Here is a 10305-nt window from a genome sequence, read left to right as displayed (position 1 = left end):
GTTTCTATGATCCGAAAAGTCCTTGAGAACACACCAGTTTGGGCACTCTTTTGTCCGCCCAACAGCTGATTACTCTGGCTCCAGTGTCCCTTTTCCACTACTATTGTCAATCAGTTATTTCATAACTATTGGTATTTATTGCCCTCTCCCCCCTTTGAACAGCATGTAAAATAAGACAAGACCTGATAATTCAAATTCCAGACTACCCAACTTCAACTTCAGCTAAGAATGTGTCGAGAATTTTATAAAAGTGCTGGCTGCAACAGAGTAGGTGAAACTCCAGTCTTCGTTCCTGAGGGGCTCGCAAGTGCAAACTTTAGGATGCTAACACGAACCAGTGTCAACATGGTAAACTAAACATTGATTAAAGGCATTAAGGAAATATGGTTTGTGGCGAATGTTTTTCTTCGAAATCCAAAATGACACAACATTCATATAATGGCTGATTCCAAGTTTGCTGAGGCTTTTAACATAAATCATGATTAAATGAATTGATTTCTGCATTTCAATATATATTGTGTCTTCTTTCAAGATTACTTAAAAAGTGTATGAAAAGGCAATTACATAGGATATGGACGACCAAGTTATTGGCCCTATTTAGAATTTGGCAGACATCGCGATCTTAGTACCTGTCGGCCAAACTCTTGGTCCACTCGCCCTAATTAGGTTTTGGAGGACTGTCAGTTTTCCATTGGTGGTGATCCATTGGCTCCATCAATGGAATGCTTACTCTGATGGCATAACAGAGCAGCGGCTATTAGAATAGGAGGATCAGACTTCCCACCCGATTTAGGGCTGATGGTCTGATGTCCTCTTCTTCTATCTGATCCCTCCAGGGAAAACCAGGTGATGAACAGACAAATAATAATACTTCCACTCCTGGGAAAAAAACTCGCTGGGTGTGGTGATCATTAGTTATTTGTTTTTCATAAACAAACTCCCCCTGTGGGAGAATGTTTTTTTTTAATTACAATAGTTTTTGGGCAGCCATCTAAACCACGGGTGGCCTTCCACCAAACTTTTGGAACCATTGTGAAGGTAGAAAAATCACCACAGAGTGGCATACGTAATTTCCTCCATCTCCCTGACCGATAGACTGTTGCCCTCCAAGTTGTAAATGTCATGGAATCCTATGATGCTAAGAGAGTGGAAAATCAAGTTGTAAAAATGGATTGTGGTGAATAATGGCGAAGGCAACTCAGAAATATTAATTGCGTGAAGTCACAGGCTTTGCGGAAGGGCTTCCATGAAGATGTTCAGTCTGCAGTCGGGAAAATAATTCACAGGATAGAAACACATCCAGAGTTACATTTCCACTGACCTCTACAATTAAATGGTGATCCTTAGCTGACTTCGGTATCATCTTGAAGGTTCATGTAGATATGCTGTCTAATGTTTAACCACTTGGATGCTATGGCATGTCAGCGATTTACGCTAGATTTCCATTGAAATGAATGGGCACTCCATGACGAGCTGACCTTGTCATTAGCATCCAAGTGACATGGATTTACTATAAGTGTGTATCACCTCTTGGGTTGTCGAGGCATTCTGTTCCTTTCTTCTAGTAGTGGACAGACGTGTATCGATGATTTAAATGTGTCTGTCAATGGTTTGAAAATGACATCAATAAGAACTCAATATATGTGGCATAAATAAGAACTCAAGCCTTACAATGTAGAATAATTAAGAACATGTCCCTTGAAATGTCACTGGAGTGTTGGGTGAACCTTGTTTAGGGGAATGCACTTATTCTAGAGAATATAAAGCACATGATTCGAGGTCTCAGCTTTCAAAAGGGGAAGTATAAGAAGCGCCCTGCTGTAAGTTGTAAGTAAGGCAAAACCACTGTTCTAGTTCTAATTTCTTCTCCAATTATTTCCCTGCAGGTGATTAAAGGAAAAGCGAGCATACAAGTAGGCGACGTCAACGACAATGCACCAACATTTCACAATCAGCCATATACTGTCCGCATCCCAGAGGTAGGAAATGTGGCACCTCTGTTTCTTGTCTTTGACAGGGACATTTAGCAGTTCAAGTGATGATATCTCATAGGAAATGTTTTTTTACATTTGGAACTAGTGATTGTACTTGGAAAGGCCTTGTCATTCAATCCTCCCCGTTTATATCCATCCGTGGGGTCTGCGGAGCCCATAGCTATGTCACACCCTTGATTGGAATTATGCAACATTTAAATTTTAAGTTGAATATCTAAACATACTGCATCAGTCAAAATTAAGATTGCATAATCCACATTTTATGATGGTAATGCCCTGCTATTGTAGAACATATACACGGCAGAGTGAAGCTTAGAGGTGAAGGGTTCCGCAGCAGGGGATACTATGGAAACACGTGATTTCACTCACACTTGTGGTTCAAAAGACAAAATATGTATTTTTCATGGGGCGGTAGGTCTGCTTCCATCAGGCAGTTTTTAATCAAAGGCAAAATCTGCATTCTTCTTTTGAAAGCCAGGAAGGCATTGCATCTTGGGAAAGATCAGAGACCCTTAAGCTGGAAGAAAATATTTGAAGACTAGATAATTCTATATTGACTATAGGAAAGATTTTCTTCCTCAGCTGTAAGAACGTCTTCTGATGAGCGACAGTGTAAATCAAAGAAATATTGTGAACGCTTTAAGCCACTGCTTTGCAAACTTAGATCAATTGCTATATGTCACTAGGTGGATTTTTGAATATCCTTCTCACTCCTAAAGAGATACTTATTTCCAAGTAAGGCTTAGATGTGTCCAAGAGTGTGATTGGATATGGGCTTAGCTTCACTGGTTCTAAGATGCAAAGGTTCCTGTTCAACAAGTCAATCTAGGACATGGCTTCCATCTGACTATCATCTAAACCAGTGATTCATAACCTGTGGTCCGGGGACCCGCAGGGGTCTGCAAAGCCTCCTCAGGAGGTCTGCGACTGCTTAGAAAATGAAAGAACTTTAGCAGATCAATAAATTGTGTATAAATACATTCATAAAAAATGAATATGTCAAAAACGTACTGCAATGGTGAAGTAACTTGAAGTTGGAGGCTAAAAATTAAGTTGATTGATTTATTTGTGGGAGCAGTGCAATTGCATCAAACTAAATATATTATTGACTATGGGTGGCCTTAATTATATTTAGAAAAGCTCCAACCGTTCCATTAAAATAAGATTTTGATTTTTTTTTCAAAATTTGTTGTTGAAGTACATACAATATTTACTTTTTTATTTGTTTCATGAATGCTTGTTTCTGTTCTTCTGTGTATTGTTTTGTGGTTGAAATCATCTTAAAGGCTTTTACTGCGGTCCACGGCTTCCAGTAAGGACTCAGTCTGGGTCCCCAGATACCAATAATGATTCAGTGGGGTTCCTTGCTTCTAGCAATGATTAACTGGATGTTCACAGATGTCAAAAGGTTAAGAACTATTTCTCTCATCTTTGAAGGATTTTCAACAGTAGTATTAGTGAGATACATATGCATTCAATTAATTTAAATGGGAAGTACATTTCACATCCTTGGTCTTAAAAGATGTCTAGAGCATTGAATAAGCTGAAGAAGGTTAGCTTGAATATTAGTTTGTTTGTGAGTGTCAATGTATGGAATAATGTGGACCTGGGGTGTTTTCCAGTTGGTAAACTTCATAATAAAATTATGTTTTGGGACCCTGCCTGCTTCAAATGTATGCCCTCTGGATTGCAGGCCATCATTTGAAAACGTGTATTGCTTCCTTTCGATTGATCAGAAAGGTGCAGCTGTTTTATGTCAGCATAAATGTGATATTCAACAGGCTCTTAGGCAGTGGTCACATATCCAGATCTGTGGTTACTTCCAATGCGAATACTGTGGTGGGCGTTATTGGTTCCAAATCTAACCCATCGAACAAAAGCAAGAATCAATTAGATATTCATTTACAGCTTTGACATCTCCCAATTTACTGCTTTTAAATGTAGATTAAGGATAAACTGAAACAATATGGGATGCTTCATGCGATTTTTGCTGTCATTTTTGTATGTGTTTCTTTTATTTGTTTTGCTTGGTGATGTGTATATGTTTTATATGTGCTTAAACATTTTTTATCCGTCTTCTGTGCGCTATTCATTTTAAATACATGCAATTAGAAAAAAGATTGCCGAAGCTGTTGAGAACAAAAGGTCCATTGCACGGCTCAGAAGTGTGTGCAGTCCAGCACGTGGCAGGGAAATGCTGGTCTTTTTTTATGACCTCAGCATGCACGACCAAGACCTTTCCTCCTTCCGTATGGGCCATGGATTGCATAGATATGATTGTTTGTGAGTACAGTAAGATGCGTAAGGAATGCATGTGCCATGTGTGACTTTGTGGCCCAGGAATTAATTTTTCTTTCGCTGACATGAGTGTTACTAAGATGGAGGTGGCAGAGAGTTAGTCAGACAGCAGTATGAGTTGCAGGGCTTCTCCGAAGCATTCCCGAGGTCCTTTCTAGTGGAACAGACTCTAGGTAGGTGATGATTACAGACAGAGCATCCTTTAGAAGAGTAGGGATAGCCCTTTGTAGTAAATTTCTCCCCAGAGGGGCTGGCCCTTATTGTTTTTTAAAGTAGTTGAGTGAGAAAGTGCTTGTGCCTTTGTTTTGAATCTTCCAGGTTTTTAAAGTAGTTGAGTGAGAACGTTTTTGTGCCTTTGTTTTGAATCTTCCAGGTTTTTAAAGTAGTTGAGTGAGAAAGTTTTTGTGCCTTTGTTTTGAATCTTCCTTGAGATGGATCTTCCAGCCCTACCTAACCTTGCTGTTGACACTTGAGGACAAAGCCTGTAGCTTGACCAGAGTTGGAGGAATGCTCAAAAGTCAGGAACTGCCAGGAACTTTCCCAGAACATTACAGGTGGGATGCATAAACGACCAACTTGGTATACGTACGGGCTAGAAATTCCCCTGCTTTTGGTACCTGGGTTTTCATCACCAAGAACTGATTGGCTCAGTTCAGTGGAGATTGTGGGTTTTGGTTCCCGGAAGCTAACTCCCCTGTCCAGGTTTGGGAAGAGAAACTTGGAAAATGTCTGCTTTCTGCAGGAAGAGCTGCCTTGCAATAACCTCGAATAAAGGAGCTCACTGACTAATGAGAATTATTCCCATATGAAGAGAAAGCAGCCTAGAAGAAGAGGGATTCGAGAAGGTAGACAGGATGAGCAGAACGGTGGCTAAATATACCCCAGAGAAGAAGCGCCATCTCCAAGACTTATGGTGTGGCCTTTTGCCCTGCTCCACCTGCAGTATTCCATGAGTTCAGTGGTTCATCCGTAAAGAATAGACAAGCCTACGATAGCTTGGAGCTGAGAAAAATGTAAACAATATTTAGCAGTTTTATTGAGGGAAGCAGCAGCCCCTGTGATGGCCTGGCCTTAAACGAAAATCACAACTGCAATCAGAGTTTCTTCATTGTAGATTCCTATTTACTAGAATTACTGATGCAATTCAGGATGGGCTCTCTACTTGTGTGGAAGGTGGGTTTGGGCCAATTTAAGATCCGGAAAGTAAGATTTCCTTCCTCCTGTTAACTGTGGACAAGTGCACTCTCTGCAGAACTATACTGGTGCAGATGAACAACCCTGTGTACAGGAGGCGGTGTGACTAGGGCCGATCAGTGCTTCTGTCTGCAACGCATGTGCATGAACACAACAGAGGTATTGACTCCTTTCTCCCAGCTGGCGGATTCAATGGAGAGACTCTGCTTCATATACTTAAGGTGCTTTGCACAGCAAAGATTTCTGGGGGATCATAACATTCTGCCTAGTACTGGATCTGCATTGTGGGTGGTAAAAAGAATAATTACACTTTCCTGATTTAGGGGTCGATTCCGTTCTCGCTCGGAAAGCCTAAGAATCGGATTTGGCTTTCATGGATCCAATTCGTAGCCCTTTTTTCCGACCAAATTGTACACATGTCCAAATGGCCAAGTATGATACAAAGATCACGTACGTGGTGTCTGAATCATTTCCCAACACGATCCTGTTGGTACAACCCATACCCAGAAGCTTCGTACAGCTCTATGGAGTCTGTTTCCAAGCGAGCAAGTACGATGCACTATTCGGACAGCCTTCACGATTCGGTATGTCCGGATTGAAAAAGCTGCCAGAATTGTTCTTTTGGGGCCCGTAGCAGGCCCCCCATCACCTGGAACCCTCCGATTCAGACCCGTGGGGTACTCATGGGTCCCCCCATCCCATGCATGCACATTGTGGCGGGCACCATGAGGTGCCCACCGCAGGGTGTATGCTTTTCCCCACCCACCCCTTTTTGCTATGGGAATCTGTCAACCCGTCCTGTAACCAGGCTCCCATGGAGTTCAATGGGAGTCCGAGCGAACCGAGTCTGTAAACATGTGAATGCTTCGTACTCGCTTTCTGGTACACCAGGTGCACGATTCACTCATAAAGCCATATGGATCCGAGTCGTACGGAGAGGTTTACAAGCGAGATCAGAATCGGGCCATTAGCAGTAACAGAACCATTAGATTAAGAGGCCGATTGTGACCACAGCCTTGGGGTGGGTCAGTTGTACTGTGCACTGATTGCTGTCCTGTAGTGTGTAGAGGATCAAGGATTTACTCCAGAGCAGAATTATCCTGCTGTGATTAGTGTAGTAGTCAGTCAGTTAAAATAATTTTTATCGGTAATTAAAACCATAAAAAATACATGTGACACAAATAAAACAGTTCAAATCTTAAGGTAAGAGCCAAAATGACAGCTAAGAGACATACAGAACATCAAAAAAAAATTCATATCACCAGTTAATAAACACAATAAAGACTAAAATATGATATTAGAAAAAAATCATTAAGAAAATCCATAAAATGGCATGACAACGGAACAGTAGACTAGAGAAGCATCATAAAGTAGCCATAGGTGTATGTAATAAACAGTATGACGCTCATCCCCTTATTTTACTGTTTCTGACTGCGTCCATTAGAAACCTTCATATTTTAAAACAGACATATTCATTAAATAACATTTGTAAAAATAAGTAGATCAAGTCTAGCCTCAGTAAACTGCTTCCATCAAAGTAGCGGAAAAATAAATGTCCTGCGGGGAACACAATAAGATCAAGAAGCAGGAAAAAAAAGTAAGGTGTCCTGGTCTAAAAAATTATCACAGCTACATGGGGCTAAATTGTCAACTTTATTCCAGCTTATAGAGTCCGCTTGGAACCAGTGCAGTTGGTTCAGCCTGAAATGAGTCAGCATAAAATGATGTTGGGCATTGGTGACAAAGGTTAGGTAGGGTTTGGTGCACCCATAAGTTGAGATAATAATGTGTTAATGAACTAAGGGCTTAGCTGATTCCCTGCACTCCATGGAAGCCTGAGCTCTGCCACAAAAATGTTTTTTATCCAGGTTAAGTCACGTTTTCTTATACTTTTGGAATGGTCATATAATTCTAGGTGGCCCAAATCCCAACGATTCACTGACTCAGGGGCCAATTCCCATCTCAGTCGGTAGGGCACCAAATCGGATTCAGCATTAGCGGATCTCATTCGGAGGCTGAATTTCTGTCTGAGTCGACAATGGGTCTGGACGTCGAAGTAAGATGCGAGCAGACGCGAAATCTCCGACCGAATCATTTCCAGGTTCCGAACCGCTCGGTACGACACGGTCACAAGCAAACTGTGACATGCAATGGAGTATTTCACGACCGAGCTACGCCGATGCTGGATTCGGATAGCCGGATCGAGTCGGAGCGGCCGGCTCGCAATAGCTCCCAGAGTTGGACTTCAGGGGTCCGCGTCGGACCCCCTTTACCGCCAGCCTTACGACTCGGACACAGGGGGAGACCCATGGGTTTCCCCAACACAGGCATGTCCGGTGCGGCTGGCACCGACGCGTACCCACTGTAGTGGGCGCACTTGTCCGTGACGAACCTATTTAGTAATGGGAGCCCATGTACGTGTCGTACGACCGGCTCCCATTGACTTCTAAGGGAGTCCGACCAAACCGAGTCCGACAGCATACCGCCGCATCGTACACGCTCGGTCGGACTGCAGGAGTCCGGATCGGTCGGAAAACACCCCGAGTCCGGCTCGGTCGGAGTGCTTTCCGACCCAGATCGGAATCGGCCCCAAAATAGCAAAGTTAAAGATATAGAAGTAAAAAATATTGACGTAAAAATATAGAATGCAAAAATATCATCTCCCTATTCCTAAGCAGGTAACTAAGAAAATACTGAAAAAAATATTGATGTATAAAATATAGTTGTACAAAATATCGAATTATACATATATATTTATATCTGCAATGCCTCGCAGCGCTCCACCCCTCAGGTGAAAAACAAGGCATAAACCAACTTTGTAGCAGCATACTGTTTATTTCCCCAATAAACAGTTAGTCATTATATATTTATATATATTTAGATATGTCTAAAAATATATATAAAATAAAATGATGAATATTAAATGTGTTAGATAAAAGTAGATTTAATATACATTAAAGAATATAATAAATAAAATGAATTACAAACAGTTAATCACGCATAATAAATCATATATATTTCCTTTAAAACAATGAATAAGCTATTTTTAATGTATTTTAATTTAAATTAAGATAAAAATGTACATTTATATGTATATATACATATATATCTGTGTACCAATAACAACATTTAATTTAAAAAAAAATTGATTGTAAATTAAGACTTTAAACTATTTAAACATTTTCAAACTTAAATTTCCCACTCCCGTGAGTGCAACAGTAGGGGAAGTGTTGGATAGTGGAGGGGTAACAATAAATATTCTCACTCCAGTAAACTAAATTTTAACAATACAAATATTTGAAAAACAAAATAAATTAAAAAATATATAAATATGTTACAAATTCTAAAACAACTATATCTAATATCAAACAAATATATATATTATAATGTTAAATACATATAACAAATCCCTTCAAATATGATATTAAATAAAATATAAAATAATTTCCAAGCAAATAAATATTTTTAATTAAATATTATTTAGAAACAAAAACATTATTTATTACATAAATTTACTTTTTTTAAATTTCCCTCCCTATAACACCACACAATTGCAACACACATCTAAATTAAAAAAGTAGTTCCTCAACTAACATAATTAATTACCAAATAAACAAATATTAATAATTTAAAAAAATTAAAAACTCATCACTTTCCACACTTTACCCCCATAATCCCCACAACCCACACCTAAAATTCATAACACAAATTCCATTTTTAATTTTCAATAATTAAAATTAATTCTTCCCACACTTTACCCCATAAAGACCACAACCCACACCTAAAAGAAATCACACAATTACCATCATTAATTATCAGTTAATTAGTTAATATACATTAATAATTAAATAAACCTAAATTACTTCCCACCCGTTACCCCTATAAACCCCACAACCCGCACCTGAAATAAATTACACAATTTCCGTAATTGATGTTCTATCAATTAATTAATATTAATTAAGAACTAATTATTAATTAATTTAAAATAAATTACTTTCCACCCTTTACCCCATAAACCACACAACTCACACCTAACAAAATCATGCAATTACCATCATTAATTATCAATTCATTAGTTAATATAAATAAACAACTAATTATTAATGAATTTAACATAAATTACTTCCCACCCTTTAACCCTATAAACCCCACAACCCGCACCTAAAGTTATTAACTCAATTTCCATGATTTATGCTCAAACAATTAAGTAATATTAATTAATAACCAATTAATAATTAATTATAAATAAATTACTTCCCACAATTAACGCTATAAAATCAAAATTATAGGAATAAAAAATCATCATTAATTTGTTATAATTAAATTACTTCCCACTCTATTCCCCTATAAATCCACACCCCGCTACGGAACTAAAAAATGCTACATTTAACTGAAATAAAATTCATAACTACAAAAAATGTAACACATATATTAAAAACATAAACAAAACTTATAAAAAAAAACATACATCACATACATTTAAAATATAAACTTAAATACATAACACTAACAAAAAAATCGATTTTCTAAACATCCATATTTTTGCAAACAATATTAATGACTTCTATATTTAAAAAAAATTATATTTCTTACCTTAAATTCAATATTCTTGACCACGATATTCTTGCTATCGATATTTCTGAATCACGATAGTTCCAACTCTATATTCTGTCTCAGCACCATCCCAACAGGTAAGTCTAAAATAATGCAAGCATGGCATGAGTTTACCCTTATCCAAAAGCATACAGTCCCTCAAAACGACCAAATGTAACTCTAATTCGGGGTTAATCCAGACTGAGATACATTTTATCAAAGGGCA

The sequence above is a fragment of the Lissotriton helveticus genome, chromosome 5_1, assembly GCF_964261635.1.
Source record: "Lissotriton helveticus chromosome 5_1, aLisHel1.1, whole genome shotgun sequence".
Lineage (NCBI taxonomy): Eukaryota > Metazoa > Chordata > Amphibia > Caudata > Salamandridae > Lissotriton > Lissotriton helveticus.
The sequence above is the reverse complement of the archived record's forward strand: the minus strand, read 5'-3'. Positions refer to the sequence as shown.